At 35.8% G+C, this 23,931-nt stretch overlaps 1 protein-coding gene across 6 annotated transcripts in view; it reads left to right on the top strand.

Moving 5' to 3' along the window:
- DPMS2 (dolichol phosphate-mannose biosynthesis regulatory protein-like protein) overlaps window positions 1–23,931 on the top strand; it is a 118,326-nt gene that overhangs the window by 2,610 nt on the left and 91,785 nt on the right. Inside the window, exon 2 of one of the 6 annotated variants that reach the window (XM_089817677.1) lies at window positions 8,502–8,693. The exons of 2 other annotated variants lie outside the window; for them this stretch is intronic. The gene's annotated coding sequence lies outside the window, so the exon portion shown is untranslated. The remainder of the gene's footprint in view (window positions 1–8,501; window positions 8,694–23,931) is intronic. 3 more of the 6 variants (XM_089817690.1, XM_089817684.1, XM_089817693.1) reach the window with 3 other exon arrangements.

The raw sequence follows: 23,931 nt of genomic DNA on the forward strand, positions 1-23,931 counted from the left end.
TTCCAGACTTCCAATTGGAATCATAAGGTACGTTGATGTTCATTGTTTTATGTAAATTTGATTATAACTTTATGTAACTCCGAATATAATTATATATTATAATTTTATCAATCAATTTTGTTAAAAAAATTATTTATTTGTTTTGATAAAAGATTAAAATTTACAATACAGTAATATTAAAAATATTAAATTTAAAAGGTTTACATTAAATTTAATTTTTATTAAGTTTTAAATATAGTAAATTTAATGTATTTATTTAAATTTAAAATAGTAAATAGTAATACAGTATTTAAAGTATTTACAATTTTAAAGACGAAAGTAATTTAAGTTTACTGTATTTAAAATTTAAAATATACATTAATATTGTTTTATTTTCATTTTTAAGAACTGATAATTTGTAGTAGGCTAGTAGCAATATATTTTACAGATAATTATTAAATAATAGATTTATATTATAATATATAATATATTAGTAGATTTATAATAGATTTAAATAAATTTATAATAGATTTTAGACTTTAGTAGATTTATAATAATTGTTAAGAATATTTTAAGCAAATTGTATATTTTCAAATGTTCGATAAAAGTGCCGATTTATTGTTGATATTTTTGCCGAGTTTTTGCCGATTTTGAGTTTTTCCAAAAATTTTGGGCCGGCTGAGATATTGCTGATACCGAGTTTTTAAACTATGATTTGAACTCATAGACAGAAGGAGTAGGTGTTATCCAAGTTGTTTAGACACCAACAATGAATTCCCTCAAAGTTTACAAATCCAAGCCCTTAAGCCTTTCTTTGGATGATGCCTACAAGGCACTTGTGGTCGCTGATCCCCAACCTATCTTGATACAAATATCCATTGCTTGGAATTTATAAAAGCCCCTCCTTGGAAGCACTATAACTTTCCTTGCTTAAGCCAAATGGTAAATGGGTCTTGAATATATAATATAACTGATATAATTTTGATATTATTCTTATTTAATAGATACATATATGATATATATTAGACATAGAAAATAGTTTGATTTTAACTTAGAAATTATTGATTGGTTTGCCTGCTCGCTTGTCCGCCAGATGTGACACTCTAAAAGGATTTGGGGGAGCCAGATCCAAGAACTTTGATTGGAAGAGACAATTTCATTAGAATGACAAGAAGAATGCTTTAAGTCAGAATGACAAACAAAAGGGCAAAAAGGCTAAGTCAAATGAAGGTAATACTTCCAAGAAGAAAGATCCAACTTCTACAGAGAAGAAGAAGGAACAGGATCAAGGTTGTTTCATTTGTGGGTGCCCTAATCATTGGGAAAGGAATTGTCTTGATTGAAATCCAATTAGTGCAATTTTGGGAGAAAAGATGAAAATTGGGGTGCTGCGGCTTTTCAACACTTTGCAAAGTTCGAGAAGTGTACACATTGCAGATTTGCATGAGTTATGCTATGTAGAGGCATTTTTTGGTGGAAAGAAAGTCATGGCCATGGTTGATTCGGGAGCAATGCATAACTACATCTCATCAGGTTGAGCCAAGGGGCTTGGGCTGAAGATGGAGTCGACGTCAACTTGTGTCAAGGCAGTTACTGTACCTTCTCAATGAGTAAGTAGGTAAATCCGTAATAAAGTAATTCAGATTGGATTGTGGCAGGGACTAGTAGACTTAGCCGTCATTGAGATGAAGAATTCAATCTCATCTTGGCACAAGACTTACTAAGGCAAGCGACAACAGTAGTGGTGCCTCATCTAAGATGTATCTTGGTGCTTGATATGATGAGGACTTGCATGATCCAGACGATGTGGTTTAGTGACTCTAAGAGGGTGCTAAGCTCACTAAGTATGAAGCAAGCAGACAGGAATTGGAAAGGCTATCCTTGGTGAATTTTCTTTGAATTTGGGATGAAGGGGAGTCATTATGGACCTCCAATACTTCACTAGTTCAAGATGTTTTGCTTGATAATGTAAATGTTTGCTTGATAAGCCTCTTGCTATGCTACCACCAAGGAGACACATTGATCACAAGATCGAATTGGAGTTGGGGCAAAACCACTTGTAAAAGCTTTGTATCGTCTCTTAGGTCTAAAAATGGCCAAACTAAGGAGAGAATTCAGTGAGCTTGTTAAAGCTAGATACTTGCATCCATCCTATTCTCCATATGCTGTCCCAGTGCAAGAAGGAAGGGAATTTCTAGCTTTTTATCGATTACAAGGCATTGAACAAGATAACTATCATGAACAAATACCCCCCTCATTGTGGATAGTGTAATGTCCTCGTCATAAAATAAATGTATTTAATTAAAACTTGTTAATGGGCCGATTGATTTAATATATCTCGGACCCATTTTTAATTTAATTGTTTCCGTAGGTAGGTGTGGCCGTCAACTATCTTTGTACAGCCTCAGAAGGTTTTCCTGACGGGTATTTAAGCATGGCTTGTAGGTGGTCGTAGGTATGCAATTGAGATTATTTTCTCTGAACTGTGAATTCGGGTTGGAGTTCTCTGTTGTTTGCCATTTCGAAAGTGAAAGACCTTCCCTATTTGGCTTGTGTGGTTTCGGTGGGATTCAATACTCACCCTAGTTCGTCTGTGTACTTCTTGGCTCGGATCTGGCAAATCGGAGCATCATTTGTATGTGGAATATTATTATTGTTTGGCACAATTGTATATCTATTTGGTTTTTGGTTTTTTGCAAGTTATTCGTGTTTAATATATTGCATTTGCATTACAAATTACGTTGTCAAACTTCTTTGCATTTCCCTTGTCGTATTGCATTACCAACGTCACCGTACACCACATCTGACACCATCCACACAATTGGACTTCCTCTGTACAGACATCAACTTGCTGTACGATCCCTTTCCTACACACTGTATTGTTACTAACCAGCCGTACGACCATCTCCATAGTATACCGTACAACCTCCAAATAGCTGTATGACCTTCACTCCCTCTCTTCTAGTATGGACACCCTGTAGTCAATTGTAGATACCGTATGACCTGCAACTGTAGTCACCGTACGACACCCTTCATCCCATCGTACAGGCTTTGATTTGTTCTTCCGTACAGCCTTCTGCATCTAGTTTAACACCGTATGTTTCCTTCCAGGCCCTTAGTTGCTCTTTCCCCTACCATATTCATTCCCTGATCAATTGACGCCAGAGAAATTGGATTCCTGAGACTCACACATTCGTGTACGGGGATTGGAACATCACAGTGGTATGAGAGCTTTTGATTTTGCCTGCCTGTGGAAGTGAATGCAAGTTTATACTTGAAGGAGAGGGCGAATAAACCTTATTGGTAGAATGGCAGATCATGAGGATCCTACGACAAAAATCATGAATCTTTTAAGAGAGTTGAGCATAAACTAAATGCAAATCAATGAAACCCAAAGGCTTATGTAGGAAACTCTACAAAAATTGGCCGAGGGAAAGACAACAGGAGAACAAAATGGGCATAGCGACAATTCTGTTTCGGGAAGGACAAACTTTCAAGCCTCTCGCTCTTGACCCTCGATACCCATCTTCCTTCCAAGGATAGAAACACCACGCAAAGACAGAGAGCCCACTTTTGAGGAAATGCAAGAAAAACTTCGGGAAGATTGGAGGAACACGAGTTTGGAAGATGATATATATTACATAGACTATGTTGATCTAAGAATGAGATATTCAGGGGAAGGTAATCATGGTTATTTTAATGATGATCTCAAGAGAAAGATTAGAAAGGTAAACTTATCACCATTTGATTCTAGAACCATCACTGCACAGACATGGGTTCTAAAGGCAGACACCTGTTTCCAACTCAACCTGATGCTCAAAGCAGAAGCAATCAAGTTCGCAGCACTCCATCTGGAAGGAGTGGTGCAAGAATGGTGACACCATGGATTGGTTATTCTTGGCCATGACCAAGTAACATCTTATGTTGAGTTCACTGAGAGACTCATTGACTGTTTTGATGGGAACGACCCTAAACTAAACTTCAAAGATCTAGCTCAGCTAAAGCAATAAGGCACGGTAGACAACTACATCACTGAGTTCCAAAGGCCATCAGTATTAGTCACATACATCTTTGAAAGACGTCGAATTGTGTTATTCATGGATGGGCTGAGAGAGCCTTTGAGAGGCTGGATCAAAGGGTTCAACCTGTGTGCACTCAACGAAGCTATTGAGAAAGTGCGTGACATGGTCGCATCTTATTCCAAAACTCACATAGCTAAACCAACACCATTCCCACAAGAAGACAAAGGCAAGGAGCGAATTCAAAAAAAACTTCAGTTTGATGAAGATTCTCGGCAAGAGCTCCAGAGGAAAAAGCTCTGTTTCACATGCAAAGAACCATGGGGACCTGGTCATCGCTGCCTTGGGAAGGGAAAGATTCATTACATTGAGGTGATTCTTGATGATGACGAAGGACAAATACTTGCAGCGATTGATGAAGAAATGACCTAGCAGGAGAGAATAAATGCCTTGATACAAAAGGGGGTTCCATTGCTACCCTCACTACAATGACTGACGTAGGGAGGGATGAAGAACTAGGGCCAAAGGCACACCCAGCTATCCAAACCACCTTGCAAGAGTTAACACAGCGGAAACACAACACAAAGTACAACAACCAAAGGAGGAAGAAGAGAAAGCACTTATTGATTCATCGAATAATCAACATACATGCCCAGTTGTAAGGCCTTTTGGGTTATGGCCAGATACCAATTCAATTACAATCCTTGATGATCCCTCTTCGCATTCTTGTTCCTACTCACTCTTAGTTCCCTCTAAAACTCAATCCTAGACCTCCTTAAATACTTGTGTGGCCACAGGTCAGCCTATCACAAAATTAACCTTACATTAAATGCATGCACAGCCACAAGTTGGCTCACATCAAATACTAACTACCAATATCAAAATTAAATACATGCAAGGTCGGCCCAAACCAAAACCAGACAGAGACAATTCAGCAAATGAAGGCTCCTTGAAATACTGACACTTGGCATCCAAATGAACACTTGCTAACCACACGAACTCAACAACCAAAGGGTGTCTCGGCAACCAAAGAATACTCCGTAGCAATTATGAAGTTAGCATCAACCAGGAAGCTCGACATCCACTAAGCGCTTGACACCCACTGGGAACTCAACAAATGAAGGATAACTCGGAAGCAAGTGGAACTTGATAGCAACTGGTAGAAAGAACAAAAGCGTAGGATTACAAGGCAACCCAAGATGCTCCTGCATCAGACAACCAGGGTTGGAAGAAATGATTCTCCTAAATCATGCAAGTGTCACAACTTGAGCTAAATCCAACTCAGATTGAGAAATCCATGTAGCATCTTCAATTGGTCTATTCTTCCATTTCACCAAATACTCATAGTAATCTTTTCCTCTTGTGCTCTTACCAACTCTTTGATCCAATACTTTTTCAAATTCTTCAATCTGCTTCTTAGGATAATCATCTGATACAATAATTTCATCATCTGACTGATGATATTTATATAAATCAGCAACATTGAATATAGGAGATATATTCATGTCATCAGGTAACTTAACTTCATAAGCATTACCACTGTCAAACTTCTTCAAGATCTTACAAGGTCCAAACTTCTTCATCTTTAGTTTACTGTATGTTCCAATAGGAAATCTTCCTTTCTTCAAATGAACCATCATCTCGTCACCAACTTCAAAATCATGATTTCTTCTAGATTTATCAGCATTCTCCTTATACTTTTGATTACTTTGTTCCATGTGATGATCCCAATCTGATCATCTCTCTGAAGAACAAAATAAATCTTTTGTTTTTATTTTCTCTTTCAAATTTATTTTCCTAATGTCTCTTTCCCATCGTCCTTTTTTTTTTAAAATTTCCAATTTTGTGTCGAACTCTTCCTCATGTTCTTCCATTATACACCTTATGCATTGAATGGTTGCGTCCTTTTAGATTTGAAATAACAATTTTATTTTATATTTAAGATTATTTTTATTATAATGTTTGTCTTATTTAATATAAAGAATATTTATTATTTTATATGTAATATGATAATATTATATTTAATATAGTTAAATAATAAGTTATATTATTTATTATAATTTAATATTTGTAGATTATTAATATTACATTGATTATTATTTAATGCTTAATATCATACTTATCAATAATAGTAATAAGGTATTTAAAATAAAGTGTATGTATTTTTAAAAAATATATTTGTATTCTTCATGCTAATTAGGGCTCATGACAAGTGCACCCCTCTCAAATTTGCTTGTCCTCAAGCAACTAATGTGGTTCATAGCTCGGAGTCATACTTTTCCCTGCATATGTATTAAACACTTGCAAAGCTCGCATGTTGGTAACCAATGAAAGAACATATGAATGAAGACACAAAGTAGACACATTAATGCATGAAGGCGCGATGCAAACACGAGGTAGACACACGAATGCAGGAAGACAAGAAGCAAACACATTGATGCATGAAGACATGACATAGACACATAGTATACTTGTTAGAATCTTGCTCACAATTTGAAATAAGAAAAGGTAGGGAAAATGTTTTACCACTTTGATCATGAATGTTGTACTCCTTTCTTGTGTCTCGAAATCAAAAGTTCTCGAAGATGTGTCTTTTAGAAACTTTTCTTTAAAGCTAATACTATAATAAGGTACCTGATTCCCTAGTGGATGGTAGATTTACTGCTGCTCGAGTTTGGACATGCTTAGCTTGGGGCTCCCTCAGATCTTTATTCATATTGGGATCCTTTTGCCCCAACACGACTGATTTACTCCTCCCCCTATGCGCACTCCCTACCCACTAGATAGATGTTTAATTCCATTGTGGATGGTAGATTTATTGCTGCTCGAGTTTGGACACGCTCAGCTTGGGGCTCCCTTAGAGCTTGATCCATATTGGGATTCTCTTGCCCCACACGACTGATTTACTCCTCCCCTTGTGCACACTCCCTATCCATCATGAATTTAAACATAAATATTTTGAATAATGTCTCCTTGCGAAAGAATAGAAAATAATCGTACTATAAATATATATTTATGCACAATTATATTCTCAGTGTATTTCGTAACAATATTATAAATTAGTTATTTCACTCTTCAATGACCACATTGGTCTCCGTGAATATAGTGTCATTCATGTAATAACCCTTTCTTTAGAATATATATCTATTGTTTGAAATTATCATTACACCTATTATAAATTCATAATACCTATTGCTATATATAAATGAAATAAAAATGATAATGAGACATACCTTATGCGATGTTCTTTGACATACCTTTCTAAACTTCGGCGATGTTACCAATCACAAAATATATTTATTCATATGGTGTTACTGCATTGGCAGTGCATGCGCTTTTCCTTGGATTTACACCTTTTATTTTAAAAATGCTTTTCCACTCGATTTGTTTTTGGAAAGAAAAGAAGAGAGGTCTCATTATAGTGTATGCTCATATTAATTCCATATCTGCTGAAATGTCCATGCTTATTAGCCAATAAAGCTATTCCTTCCAAAGATTCCTCTAATATTGGTGAGCGATGAATTTTCTAATATATTGAACTATAGATTACATTCTAATAATGTGATCACCCAATCATCAGATGGTATTGTCGAGCCACTTAAAGCATTACTAACCTTTATTTTTGTAATAATTCCTATTCGTTGAATATCTTCCACTTGGATTTGATGTAAGATTAGTTAATTTTCCTAATGTTCTATTGTTGCTGCTGATATTTTTATTTCTTCCTTACTAGCGATCTAAGTTGTCTACCCAACTACAATATTTAACTATTAGGTGGCAAGGATTCCCTTCTATAACCGGCCTGATAGCCATTGACTTGCAACGACTAACCCTTAATGATTTCAACCTTCCATCGAGATTGTAATACAAGTTAACTTCTTCGGAGTAAGGCAAGGCACAATTTGAATGCATTATTTCATCCTGTCTCACAGTATTAAAAATCTTCAAAAGCGCCCTTCAATGCATTGTCGACTGTATCTTCTAATTCACCCTCCACATCTTTTGTCTTTGATTAAATTCTTATATCTTTCTAATGGTGGCGTGATATTAAGAGATACGTCTCTTTACATTAATCTTCTATTTAAGATAGTGATTGTTCATTATCTAATATTTTGATATCTCTTAATGAATCCTAGGCAATAACTATCAACCTGATTACCTTAAAGTGGCATGTTCATATTAATCTTGTCGAACCCCTAGAATAGATGCATCGGCGATGCATAGTAATTCCTGTGTTATCTGATTCATAGAAAACTGATATCTATTGTCCATGATCCCTATATTCTATAGTATCGATAAGAGATGCGATTGGATATCTTCATTGATTATATTACTGAGGTCTTTGTTTTTGATTCATATACACAATTCTCTCATCTTAGTTGTGTCTTTTACTTGCAATGTTCAGTGGTTGTATTATGTTGATCATTACTTGTTCTTTTCCAAATTTAATGTTCAGAAATATTGATTTGGTGTTAATGACCAATTCCTCCAATGCTGTTACAGAACTGTCCCTTCCTGAGACTGCATATCCTCTTCTTTGTCTCTTATACAGAATCATTGTTCTATTTGGATGCTGAGTCACTTCCTTCTGCTTGCTATCGTGTATCGTCTAACTCCTTCAGCAAACAGCTCCACTCTAAAGACTGGGGTGGGAATATGACTGGGATTTGTGATGTCATCATTTATATTTTATCTGTATGTAATTTTGGTAATCTTTCATTTGTTTATTGTGAAGAAAATTGATTCTAAATGTAATCTTCCATCACATTAAGCTGGTCGCTGTAATAATATTCTAAATGTAAACTTCTGTAATTCATTGTAGCACAGATTTAATTCTCTTTTCATTACGTTCGGATATGGGTAGGGCAATGATCTCTCATGCATGATTCCTGCTCTACCAATTTCAGACAAATAAAGGGCTCTGATCTGAAATAGTTTGCACAGGAAAATAATATGTAATATCCAAATATCATTTGATTCTTAAGCAAATGAACTTGCAACTCTGTCACATTTGCTTTGTAGATTATGATCTAAAATCTTTTATTATTTACTTTCTTCATTTCCTTAGGTTGGCAGGGACCTCTTTGACGATTTTCTACTGAATACTTTTCACAGGATGGTAGGAAAGATGCTTTGATACCTCTGTGATGATCCCAATCTAATCATCTCTCTGAAGAACAAAATAAATCTTTTGTTTTTATTTTCTCTTTAAAATTTATTTTCTTCTCTAATGTCTCTTTCCCATTGTCTTTATTTATTTATTTCCAATTTTGTGCCAAATTCTTCCTCATGTTCTTCCATTATATACCTTATGTATTCAATGGTTGTGTCTTTTAGATTTAAAATAACATTTTATTTTATATTTAAGATTATTTTTATTATAATGTTTGTCTGATTTAATATAAAGAATATTTATTATTTTCTATGTAATATGATAATATTATATTTTAATATAGTTAATAAGTTATATCATTTACTATTATTTAATATTTGTAGATTATTAATATTACATTGATTATTATTTAATGCTTAATATCATACTTATCAATAACAGTAATAAGGTATTTTAAATAAAGTGTATGTATTTTTTTAAAATATATTTGTATTGTTCACGCTAATTAGGGCTCATGACATTCCAACCTCAACTTCACTTTCTTATGCAAAGACTCCATAAAATCAGCAAAATCTTCCCCTGCAGCACTTCTTTTTTCTTCCAGCAACATTTCTCAAATCTGATATACCTCTAGGCTGCATTCTAGTAACAATCTCAAAAGGTGTTTTCCCTGTACTTCTATTCATGGAATTATTATATGCAAACTCAGCTTGTGCCAACACTACTTCCCAATTACTTGGCTTATCTCCCACTAAACATCTCAGCAAATTACCCAAGCTTCTATTCACAACCTCTGTCTGTCCATCTGTCTGTGGATGGAATGTAGAACTAAACTTCAACTCAGTACCCATCTTCCACAAAGTCTTTCAAAAATAACCAACAAACTTGCTATCTCTGTTAGAAATAATGTTTTTTGGTAATCCATGCAATCTCACAATCTCTTTAAAGAAAAGTTCAGCAACATGCTCAACATCTGATGTCTTCTTATATGGTATGAAATGAGCCATCTTAAAATATCTATCCACCACAACAAATATAGAATCATACCTCTTCACTGTCTTAGCAACAAATATAGAATCATACCTCTTCATTGTCTTAGGCAATCCAAGAACAAAATCCATAGTAATGTCACTCCAAGGTTTCTCAGGAATAGTAATAGGTGTATACAAACCAGTATTCTGACTTACTCCTTTTGCAACTTGACAAACTCCACAACTCTTCACAAATTTCTGAACATCCTTACACACTTGTGGCCAATAATACTTCTCCTTTAGCAAACTCAATGTCTTATCAATTCCAAAATGTCTAGCCAATACACCACTATGCTTTTCCTTAATCAAATTGATTCTCATAGAACTTCTAGGGATGTACAACTGAATTCTTTTGAACAACATACCTTTTTGAATGAAATATTCGTCATACTTACTTATGTGATCTATTAAATTTGGTGCTCTACACTCTCTCCACACCTCAGAAAAGTCAAGGTCAGTATCATACAACTCTTTCATGTTTTCAAGACCAAGAACTTCAACCTTCATCTCAGTCAATAAAGAATGTCTTCTGCTCAATGCGTCAACAACTCTGTTAGTAACTCCACTCTTATGCTTAATGACAAATGTGAAACTCTGCAAGTATTCATATGTCTCTGATTCAATTTATGTTGACTTCCCAAGTTTTGTAAAGCTTTATGATCAGTATACAACACAAACTCCTTAGGAATCAAATAATGTCTCCACTTTTTCAATGCTTGAACAATAGCATAAAACTCTTGATCATACACATAATACTTCCTTTTCATAATTCAACTTTTCACTAAAGAAAGTAACAGGTTTACCGTCTTGACTTAATACAGCTCCTATTGCATTACCACTTACATCACATTCAATTTGAAATACCTTATGGGAATCAGGCAAAGCCAATACAGGTAACTCAACAACCTTTTGTTTCAAAGTTTCAAAACTCTTATCAGCTCCATCTGTCCACTTAAATTCCTTTTTATCTCCTCTCATTGTCTCAGTCATAGCATTACAAATAGAACTGAAATTTCTTATGAATTTTTTGTAGAAACTAGCCAAACCATGAAATGATCTTACCTCACCTACATTCTCAAGTGTAGGCCATTCCAAAATTGCTTTTACCTTCTCAGGATCCATCTTCAAACCATCAACTGAAATAATCTCCTCTTGCATAATAGAACACTTCTTCAAATTATTCATCAACTTCTTTTTCAATTTTTGCAATGCTTGTCTAACATGCTCAAGATGTTCTTCCTTAGTCTTACTGAATACCAAAATGTAATCCAAATAAACAATCACAAACTTACCCTAAAATCTTTTCAGAACTTCATTCATCAACCTCATAAAAGTACTAGGTGCATTAGTCAAATCAAAAGACATAACCAACCATTCATACAAACCATCTTTTGTTTTGAAAGCTGTCTTCCGTTCATCACCTTCTCTAATTTTGATCTGATGATAACCACTCTTCAAATCAATCTTTGTAACATACTTTGCTCCACTCAAACAATCCATTATGTCATCCATCCTCGACATAGGAAACCTATATTTCATTGTAATCTTGTTAATAGCTCTGCAATCAGTACACATTCTCCATTCTCCATTCTTTTTAGGTGCTAATACAACAGGTACAACACATGGACTCAAGCTTTCTCTGATCAATCATTTTTGTGTCATGTTCCCTTTTTTGTGACATGTACTTTTCAGTGAATTTGCCTATCATGGGCTCTTGTAGGCAGATGATTTTGGTGAGAGAGTCATTCTGATGATTATTTGGGGATTGGATGGTCTATTTTGCTCTTGGGAAGATGGGGTTTATCATATTTATTTTATGTGTTATGCTGGGCCAAAATATTATAATTTTGAGTTGAGTTGCACTTTTATTTTATAAAGTTACTTTTTATATAAAAGTGCATTACAAAGGGATTTCATAAGAATATTTTATGGATACTTCTAGAAGTTCTTAGTGGCTTCTTAGAAGAGTGCATAAATAGAGTGCTTGGCCTCTCATTTGGACATCCCATGACTTGAGTTTACGCTATTTTTCTCTTTGAGCATTTGTGGCGCCATCTTGGTCTCCAGATTGTAATTTGATCATTAAGAACAAAGTCTCTTAAGGATTTGCATAACTGAGGAGGTGAAATATCCTTTGAAGCGTTGCACTTTGGAAGTGGTATTCAACTACTTCAAGTTGGGCTTATTTGGTATTTAGACATTTCCAGTAGGGTTCGATTTTTTCAGCCTGGACATACATTTTTGCTTATATCTCACTGCTGGTTGAGAGTCTGATTTTTATTTTTTGGGAGAATTTTCCTTGGAGCCTAGCGATTATTTCTATACCATTTTCGGCACCTTTCAGCCCAGTATTTATTTTTGCCAAGTGCCGTACCAGTCTGTATATGTACGGCTGTGCCTGTAGGCCGTACGATCAACAAGTTTGAGGGCAGGTTGGAGTTGCATTGTCATCATTTCGTTTTCAGCATCTAGTCTCCAACATTTGATCAATCCAAGTTCTTTCATTTCAGTTTCTAATTGCAAGAAATTCTTAGTTGCGTTTAGCTAGTAAGGGTTTGTTTGTAATGTGCCATGTTGTAATGCTCTGAGTTAAAATCGCATATCATATGTAAAAGCATTTGGTTATCATTGAATGAATATATTGGCACTATTTTACTTCAACTATTTGAGTAGATTTGTTGCACAACAATTTTCTTTATTCAACATTTTACTTTCAGCAGTGTATTTAGTTTGCATGTCAAGTGTTTGATGAAATTTTATAGTCCAGTATTAGTGGTAATTAGTGGCCTATTGGCAAGGGTCATTACAGTGGCATCAAAATGGTGTTCTTGCCATCTTGTTGGGTAAAGAATCTTTATGCATCCTTCAGCTTTTGGGTATCACAAGTATTATACACGCAGGAGAGCAGCACCTGAGGGTGAGTAGGAATTCAAAGATATTCTTACTATGGGTGAAAGACAGTCACAGAGTCCACCTAGAGTCCCCATGACTAATGATGATGAGGCTAGAAACTTCTTCTGAGCTATGAGTACTGGACAACAGAAGATAGTTCAGTCTATACGTGCATTGACTATTATGATGGAGAGAGTTGCTCAGCCGAGGAATTAGGAACAGGGTAGGGGGACACCAAAGTAGGATAACAAGAGTGTAGCAGGTTTACAAGGTGCTCCTAGGCACAGGTCATGGACTGCAAACAGGCCTACACTTCCTACATTCCTTAGAGAGGCAACCCAGGAGGCAGTAGACGATGATATGCTAGAGGACTTTCAGGATGATCTTCGAGCTGTAGATGTAGAATGGTAGGCACTACCTCCACATGTTCATGAGTTGCTGAATTTTGATCGCTACCTGAGTTAGAGAAGAGAGCACATGAGGAGTAGCAGACAGAACTAGAGGCCTAGAGGAGGTCAGGATAGTGAGTTGCAGCGAGCTGCTAGCAAGCTCACCTTACCATCTTTCAACAACAGTGGACAGATGACAACACAAGCTTGGATCCATAAGTTAGATACGTTCCTAGCATTGAGGCCTATGTCAGAGATGCATGCTATCAGGTATGCCACTTTGCATTTAGAGGGCGCAACACACGACTGGTGGTCACATGGTATGGTTACATTGCAGCATAATCAGGTGACATCCTATCAGGATTTTGTGGATACACTGGTAGAGCATTTTGATAAGAAAGACTCGGAGATCTTCTTCCGCGATCTTACATAGCTGAGATAGACAGATAGTTTGGAGGTCTACATTAGTGAGTTTTAGAGATTATCAGTGATGGTGCAGGATGTGTCCGAGAGGAGGTTGGTTATACTATTCACAAAGGGGTTGTCTGAACCTTTAAAGGGGTAGATCAAGGCATTCGATCCCCCTTCATTGTAGGAGGCTATGAGGAAGGCACGGAGCATGGAGCTCACAACACCCTCTAGCAGGTTCACCTCCAGGAGCACTTCTTCATTCAAGGACAATAAGAAGTTTGATAAAAACAAGGGCAAAAAAGGTGACACCAAGGGTAAGTCTACTGCACCTTTGGACATGAAGACACTGAATGACTTGCATAGGAAGAAGCTATTTTTTTTCTGCAAGGGTCCATATGACAGAGATCATGATTGTCCTATGAGGCCTAACCCTGTTGTCCTCGTAGTGATAATTATGAACATGAGGTTACGAGGGTTCAGATTCTGATAATTATGAACATGAGGTTGATCATAGTGATGCAGAGCTCAAGGCAGAAGCAAAATCTCCAAAGACTAAAGAGGAGCTTGAGTTGCACTTACATGAGGCACGCTTGTTTACCATTCAGCAGGAAGGATCTTTTAGACTGCGTGGTGTTCTAGTAGGGCATAGAGTTATTACTTTGGTTGATACAGGTGCTATGCACAATTTCATTGATGCACATTTTGTTGAATGTCGTGGAATTATGACTGAGGAGTTTGAGGGACTACGAGTATAGGTCACTGATGGTTACACTCTTAAGTGTAACAGGATGGTTAGAAATTTGCTCTTACACCTGAACAACTATGAGTTCAAGGCAGACTACTATGTTGTCAACATGGGTGATCTGGATATTGTCCTTGGGATGGAGTGGTTGCGCTCAATGGAAGAGGTCACCTTCAGATTAAAGGACATGGAGATTAAGTTTGAAGTGGATGGGAAGCAACACATTTTGAGAGACATCAGGAATGGAGACATCAGGACTATTTCCTTCATACGGCTGGAGAGGTTAACTAGACATGATGACATTGAGTGGGCAGCCGTATGTACTCTCATGCCTACAAAGGAGGGACAGCATAAGACAGAGTATCATCCAGACATACAGAGGTTGAGAGTGAAGTATGACAAAGTCTTTAGTGACATCCCACCTGGCAGACCACCTGTAACAGCTGGTTTTCTAGTAACTAATTTCATCATTAAACTAATTGATTTATAATCATATTCACATTACATAAAACGATTTAAAAACTGAATTTAAGTCTACATTACTAATCATTAACTAACAATTGATGTATTTAGCTGAAAATAAATCTAAAACAATTAAAGATCTACTGAAATGAAAATGCGTTTAATATGCTCAAGAACAATTAAATAAATTTGAAGATAATTTCTAATTTTTTAGTTAAGGAAATCTGCAGCTTGAAAAGAAAATACTAAGTTAACAGGTTAAATAGAACATACTGTTTTCTAGTTGAGAGATTTTCTAAACTGGTTGTCCAAGCTCTGACTTTGCTGAGAGGAGAAGCACTATCATAGGCTTAACCTCCCCACTGCGGACCTTTTTACTTATCCCCACAGGTTCTAAATTAATAGAACGACCCTCCCTACCCCGAGGTTGGGCTTGGGATGTTCATTGATCTAGCCATCGGAGTAATCAGGTGGGTTGAGGTCCCAACAGCTATTTAGAAGAATAACTGAAGCATCAGGACAACAACACGATCAATTTGTTGTGGCAAGTCGGCATTTTACCACCCTGGCCAAGGATTTCGAAATGTGGGTTTATAATCCGATCTCCACCACTCAGCTTGACAACTAATTTCGAAAGTGGAAGTTGTATGAGCTAATTTCATTAGATTTTTATTTGTATAAAAATGGTTACTGATTTCATTCATGTGTTTCTTTTATCAGGTTCATCTACACCTCCTCACCATAACAAGCTATCATGCCGGTGACTCTTTGGTGCTTGAACATTTATCTTTATTGGTTTAGCTTGCACCTTCATCACCTCATCCAGGCATTAGCCAGGTGACATTCTTGGTGCTCTCAATACTGTTTATCAGATATTATGACATATTTCAAAAAGATAAAAGTAAAGTTATAAATGAAGAACTCCAACAATTTATTCAGAGGATTGACAATCTTAGAATTATTCCATCCTTCCAAACATTTGACTGAACTGAGAGTATTACTTGGACAATTATTATTATCCAACTAAGTTTATGCTTAGCAGAATTATGTGTACATATATATTGAACTATGATGATTACTTATGTTCTATAACATATGGAAGACAACTTGTTTTAATATTGACCAGAAGCATGGATAAAGACTTAAAAACTGTCTCAGCCTAAGCAAGTTTTATGCAAAGAAAAAAGGTAGAAAAGAAAAGAAAAATAAAACATCTCCTTACATGGCTCACTGCCCTGCAGATGAATTTACTTTTACTGTACTCAACACTTCCTTCAGATTCCACAGAAAGCAGTTGTTTAGGGATGCAAGGAAGTAATTATTTTGGATGCAAGTCGTACAACTGTGAATGCAAAAAACTTAAAACTTGGATGCTTATTGGCTCTCGGCTCTACAATCGATAGTGCTTTTCCTAGGTTCACTACTTCCTTCTCAAACTTCCACGACAACAAAGGATTATAGATTGCAAAAGGATATAATGAAATTCAGGTGCTGGGGGCACCGTAACAGGAAAGGGCAACTCAGAAAAAAAAGTCGTATGGAAATAAGGAGTCGGATATCAGGATTGTTATATCTCAGACCACGACAAAGCTCCCATTATTATATCTCAAGTCGACCTTACGGCTTCCTTGCCGTTACAAGAATTCATTCAAATTCTTTATTATTAGTTTGAAAAGAAATACGAAAAGAAGGAAAATTGAAATGACAAGGGAAAATGAAAAGTTATTTATTAATATTATTTAATATTATATTATTATCTTGGTTAAGTTTGTAAATACGTATTTGCAAGGTGGCATTATTGGGTTAATAATTCTAATGTAATGGTGCCACTTTGTATTTATGATCTTAATCGAGAGAATAAAATAATATTAAGTAATATTATTATTTGATAAATTTAATTAAGGTAAGAACTTTGTTTTTTTTTTATTATTTATATTGTTTTAAATTTTTTTTAGCTCATGCGGTTCCACCAAGAAATTTATTGTCAAGCCAAATAACCTAGCTAGGGCAATTTTTAGGTCAAACCTGTCATTCCTGATGACTAAATCTTATGACCATCCAATTCCGATGACCTCGTTTTGTAATGCTTCCCCTCTCTCTCGGGTCTTCATCTTGCAACCTTTAAAAACAACATTCTCGCCAAAACATCAATTCATGATTCATAATTTGTTAGATAAAATCGTTAGGATATTTCATCATAAATACTAACTGATTTATCATAAATGTTCAATGACTAAAATTAACTGATTCCATTTCATATGAACATAACGACTAAATTTAACTGACTCAGTTTCATATGATAACAAGATCGATGCAACGACTAAAATTAACTGCTTCAATTTCACATGAATATGAATAAATAAACAACAGCTATAACTACCATGATATAACGACTATTATGAACTAATTTCACTTGAACATGAAATATTAATTTGGTTCAACGGCTATATTTAGGGCAAAAATTGGGATGTAACATACCCACCCCCATAGGTTTTTCATCGTCCAGGATGAAATAATATGAAATTGTATTTTAAGGATTAAAATAAAAGAAAAATATTCAATTTCCGGTTTTTGTAAATAGATAGGGGTATTTCTGAAAAATATCATGATAATTCCCATGTAGCATTGTCTTCTGAATACTGGTCCCACTAGACCTTGGACTGAGTTACCTCTCGATTTCGTAAACGTAGCTTATGTACCTTGAGCATTCTGAGTGGTTTTACCTCTACCACCCTTGGCTCTCGCACTTGCAACAATTTCCAATCAATCATGTGCTCATGATGACTAACAAACTTTTTAAGGTAAGACACATGGAAGACGTTATGCATCCTGGCAAGGGCTGGAGGTAAAGCAATCTTGTAGGCCACTGGGTTAACAACCTCCAAAACTTAGAAAGGTCCTACATATCTGGGGGCCAATTTAGCATTCTTGCCAAACTTAATAGTACTCTTTTGAGGCTTAACTCTCAATAACACCTTGTCCCCTACTGAAAACTCTCTGGGTGTTCTTTTTGCATCAGCATAACTTTTCTGCCTATCATTTGCTTTTTTCAATCTCTGGTGTATTTGAAGTACTTGTTTTTCCATCTCTTGTAGCATTTCTAGCCCAACAATGACCCTGTCCTCTAATAGACTCTGGCTTACTAGGGTTCTGCATTTACGGCCATACAAGGCTTCGAAGGGAGCCATTTTAATCGAAGACTGATATGAGTTATTATATGCAAATTCAATCAAAGGTAAGTACATTTCCCATTGATACTGTCGATCCATGCAATAAACCCTTAGAAGATCCTCTAGTACTTGATTCACTCGCTCTGTCTGACCGTCTGTCTCAGGATGATAAGCTGAACTTATATTCAATTTGGTGCCCAAAGCTGAAAATAATGTCTGCCAAAATCTAGAAGTTTTCCTTGTATCTCGATCTGAAATAATTTTCTCTGGAACCCCATGTAATCTGAATATTTCTTTTATAAATTTATGGGCTATCTCAAGTGCTCCATCAGATAAATTCCCTAGAATAAAATGTGCAACCTTAGTCAATCTATCAACCATGACCAAAATAGTGTTATGTCGATTCCTGGTCATAGGCAACTCCTGTACAAAGTCCATAGATATTACTTGCCACTTCCATTTAGGTACCTCATTTGGGTGCAACAATCTTGCTGGGTATCTATGTCCCGCTTTCACTCTCTAACATTCTAAACAACTTGCTACATATTCAATTATCTCTCTTTTCATTCCCTTCTAAAAGTATAAGGGTTTTATGTCAGATAACATTTTTGTTACCCCTAGATTTCCTAAATATGGGGCTGAATGATACTCTCCTAAAATTAATCTTCGCAGCTTAGGATGATTGGGTACATAAATTCTATGGTGATATCTCAACAATCCATCATCTTCTAAATTAAAATCTGAATATTTGGGGTCTTGTGGATCTCCAATAAGTGCCATGTTGATTTCTTCATAAAATTCGTCATGCTTTAAATGTTGTAAGATTTGATCCCTCAACTGAAATTTTACCTTATTCATTCCTGAACTATGTCTTCTTTGACTTAATGCATCAGCCACCTTATTCTCTTTCCCCTTGATGTAACTTATGTCAAACTCATAATCTGCCAAAAATTCTAACCATCTCCTTTGTGTTGCATTCAAATTTTGCTGAGTGAAAATATATTTTAAGCTTTGGTGATCGGATCGGAGCTTAAAAGGTTTCCCAATTAGATAATGTCTCCACATTTGCAAAGCATAAACTATAGCTACTAATTCCAGATCGTGTGGTGCATAATTTTGCTCATAATTTTTCAACTTCCTAGACTCATAGGCAATGACTTGTTCTTCTTGCATTAACACACCCCCTAATCCTTCACCTGAAGCATCAGTGATTACCACAAATGGTTTCTGTGGATCAGGTACCCTTAAAATAGGTGCAGTAGTCAGTTTTTCTATCAGAAACTCAAAAGCTGATTGACATTTTTCTGTCCAAACAAATTTCTTCCCCTTTCTCTAAACTGATGTGATGGGATAAGCTATTCTTGAGAAGTTCCTGACAAATTTCCTGTAAAATCCAGCTAACCCCATGAAACTTCTGACTTCAGATACGTTTCTAGGTATGCGCCATTCTTTAATTGCTTTAATCTTAGATGGATCTATTGCTATGCCTTGCGCTGAAATTATATGTCCTAGGTACTGTATTTCTTTTTGGTAAAAGGCACACTTCGATAACTTCCCGTATAACTTATGTTCTCTAAGTCTCTATAATACTATCTCTAAATGTCTCTGATGTTCTTCATTTTTAGAGTATATAAGAATATCATCTATAAATACCAACACAAATTTGTCCAAACAATCGTGAAATATACTGTTCATTAGGTTCATGAAGGCTGTAGGGGCATTAGTTAACCCAAATGGTAGCACCGTGAACTCATAATGTCCATACCTAGTTCTGAAAGCGGTTTTGTGTATGTCTTCTTCCTTAATTCGTAGTGGATGGTAACCTAATCTTAAGTCAATTTTTGAAAACACAGTCGCACCCTTCATTTGATCGAAGAGATCATCTATCCTGGGTAATGGGTATCGATTTTTGATAGTGACTTTTTAAGCATTCTGTAGTCTATGCACAGTCTCATGGTTCCATCCTTCTTTCTTACAAATAACACAGGGGCTCCCCATGGTGAGACGCTAGGTCGAATCATCTTCTTATCCAACATATCCTGTAATTGTATCTGTAATTCCATTAACTTTGTGGTGGTCATCCTATATGGGGCTCTGGATATAGGTTCTGCTCTTGGTATTAAGTCTATAGTAAAATCAAATTTCCAGGAAGGGGGTAAACCAGGAAGTTCTTCAGGAAATATATCTTGATAGTTCTTCAAATAAGGATATTTTTCTTCAAATGATTCTTTTAGTTTTTGCTTATTTTCTCCATCTTCATAGATATAAGCATCCCCATACGTGGTTTCTCTTGTATCTTCAACCTTTATTGCAAAAATTTCACAGCCTTTTCTTCCATATTTCTTAAGTTGCATTGCTGAAATCTGTTCGGCTCTAATTTCATGTTTGATTCCTGAAATACTTGTGGGTCTACCTCTATCATCCACACAATTGACGATTTTGGCAAGGCAATCTACCTTAGCCTTATGTTCACTAAGCCAGTTTATTCCAATAATAATGTCATAAGATCCAATGGAGCTACATATAAATTCAGTTCTGTATAGAAGTTTGGAAAATCAACTTGAGCTTCAAACAGGCATTGCTCTACCTTGGCCCTTGATTGGTTTGCATATTCGACTATCTATGGGTTTGCCATAAAACTAGTTCTTTTTGGAAATCTACTTAATAGTCTAGGTGAAATAAAATATTCAATTGCTTCGGTATCAATGAGTATAGTCACGGGGTTTCTATAAATCTTACCCGGTGTTTCGATGGTACCCATTTGTTGCTCTGCCTGTCTGTTATCCAAAGCTACGTGAATTCTCTGTTGAAAAACCTGTTGTTGTTGTGGCAAAGGTGAGCATTGTGGCTGATTGAGATTAGGGCAATGTCTCTTATAGTGGTTTCCCTTGCAAATATAACAAACCCCCGGTGGTCCTCTTCCTTGATTATTCCTGTCACCTTTGTTCACATGAAAATTTCCTTGGGTGTTTCTGGTTCCATTGCTTTTGTTTTTAGATTTATTGTTCTTAAAATCCCTAAATTGTTTCTTTAGTGGTCCAAATTCAACACCTTCTGAATTCCAATTGGTCTTTCTCTTACTGTCCCGAATAGAATCATCCTTTTTAATCTTATGTTCTTATCGAACAACTTTTTCCAAGGCTTCTTCCATGGTTCGCGATGCAAGGACATCTATGGCTCCCCCTATTCTGTTATTCAGTCCCATAATAAACTTTCTTACTTTTAGGTTGGTATCTTGTTGATAAGGTGGTACATATTTAAGTAGCCTGGTAAATTTCTCCCAGTATCTATGAACTGACAAATCCCCTTGTTTCAAATTCTGAAATTCCATGAGTTTCTGGTCAAAGAAAGTTTGAGGCAGCCATTGTGTTCTAAACATGTCTACACATTTTTCCCATGTAATGTCAGTGGATCTGATATTTAGTTCCACCTTGGTGTTTCCCCACCAAGTTGCTGCTTCTCCAATGAATTGATATATACCCCAAACTGCCTTTGAGGTTTTTGGAAAGTTTCGGATCTTGAAGTATTGTTCCATCTCTGTCAGCCACGCTTCGGCTTCTTCTTCTGACTCAGTACCAGAGAACTTAGGGGGTTTAATTTTCTTAATATCCGCTGCTAAGTCAGCCACGATATCCTTTTTCTTTTGTTTATCAAATTGTATTGGGGAGTGGGTTTTATTATGGCTTGAGACTTCTGTCTCGACTCTGGGTGTGTCTTGCATTTCCTCACGATGTTGCCCCATTTGGGCTGCCATCTCGCTCATTCTTCTCTCCATAGTTTCTAGTTTTAGTTGTGTTTCTTGTAGAATTTGAAGTAGTAATTCGTTAGAGGATTGATGATTCTCACGAACTATCTCTCAATTTTCTGCACTCTCATTGTTACTCATGTTGTATTTCAGGTCTTTCACCTACGAGTTTACACAGTTAAATTTATAGTTTTAGTTTTTCATCGCTCAAAAGAAAATTTTCACTTCTATTGTTCAAAATTTCTCATTATTTTCCAATAACAAGATTTATTTTCATTGCTCAACTAAGCAAATTTTGATTTACAAGATTATATCCATTGCTCATCAAAGCAACATTTCATTTCCATTGCTCAACAAGCAATCTTTATTTACAAGGCTAGATTCATTGCTCAACAAAGCAAAATTTTCATTTCCATTGCTCAACAAAGCAATCTTTATTTACAAGCTAGATTCATTGCTCAACAAAGCAAAATTTTCATTTCCATTGTTCAACAAAGCAATCTTTATTTACAAGCTAGATTCATTGCTCAACAAAGCAAAACTTTCATTTCCACTGCTCAACAAAGCAATCTTTATTTACAAAATTCCTCTATTGAGGTAGTTTTACATCCATAGATTATATTTTTTTAAAATTTTTGTTTTACAGCTTCTGGTTCTACTTGGTACGTGTCTCATACAATCCTCGATCTATGAAAATGGAGGAGGGGATTGTTCTGCTGAGCGTTCCACTCCAAAATTAGTTTATTCCGAGGAGTATGCTGCCTTCTTGGTAGGGGTCCATCGAATTCTTTCCTCCTTCATACGTTGAATGGCTTGACTCATGTTTCATCATCTTGAGGCTCGGAACAGCAAAAATAATCGTACTTAGTCATATTCTTGATGAGGTAAGGAAAAATAGGATGACATGTTTTCTTGCGAGGTGTTCTATGTACTAGCATCTTGTATTCGTTTTTTTTTTCAATTTTTATTAGATTTTAGGAAGGTGATGTGCCCTAGGTTCAGTGTTGAACCCAACGCTTTGATACCATATGTAACAGCTGGTTTTCTACTAACTAATTTCATCATTAAACTAACTGATTTATAATCATATTCACATGACATAAAACGATTTAAAAACTGAATTTAAGTCTACATTACTAATCATTAACTAACAATTGATATATTCAACTGAAAATAAATCTAAAACAATTAAAGATCTATTGAAATGAAAATTCGTTTAATATGCTCAAGAACAATTAAATAAATTTGAAGATAATTTCTAAATTTCAGTTAAGGAAATCTACAGCTTGAAAAGAAAATACTAAGTTTACAGATTAAATAGAACATACTGTTTTCTAGTTGAGAGACTTTCTAAATTGGTTGTCCAAGCTTTGACTTTGGTGAGAGGAGAAGCATTATCATAGGCTTAAACTCCCAACCGCGGACCTTTTTACTTATCCACACAGGTTCTAAATTAATAGAACGGCCCTCCCTACCTCGAGGTCGGGCTTGGGATGTTCATTGATCCACCCATCGGAGTAATCAGGTGGGTTGAGGTCCCAACAACTATTCGGAAGAATAACTGAAGCATCAGGACAACAACACAATCAATTTGTTGTGGCAAGTCTGCCTTTTACCACCCTGGCTAAGGATTTCGAAATGTGGGTTTATAACTCGATCTCCACCACTCAGCTTGACATCTAATTTCAAAAGTTGAAGTTGCATGAGCTAATTTCATTAGATTTTTATTTGTATAAAAATGGTTATTGATTTCATTCATGTGTTTCTTTTATCAGGTTCATCTACACCTCCTCACCATAACAGGCCATCAGGCCGGTGAATCTTTGGTGCCTGAACATTTATCTTTATTGGTTTAGCTTGCACTTTCATCACCTCATCCAGGCATTAGCCAGGTGACATTAGCTCTCAATACTGTTTATCAGATATTATGACATATTTCAAAAAGATAAAAGTAAAGTTATAAATGAAGAACTCCAGC

Source organism: Cupressus sempervirens, chromosome 1 (genome assembly GCF_028749045.1).
Source record: "Cupressus sempervirens isolate cs-2001-9-10 chromosome 1, ASM2874904v1, whole genome shotgun sequence".
Classification (NCBI taxonomy): Eukaryota; Viridiplantae; Streptophyta; class Pinopsida; order Cupressales; family Cupressaceae; genus Cupressus; species Cupressus sempervirens.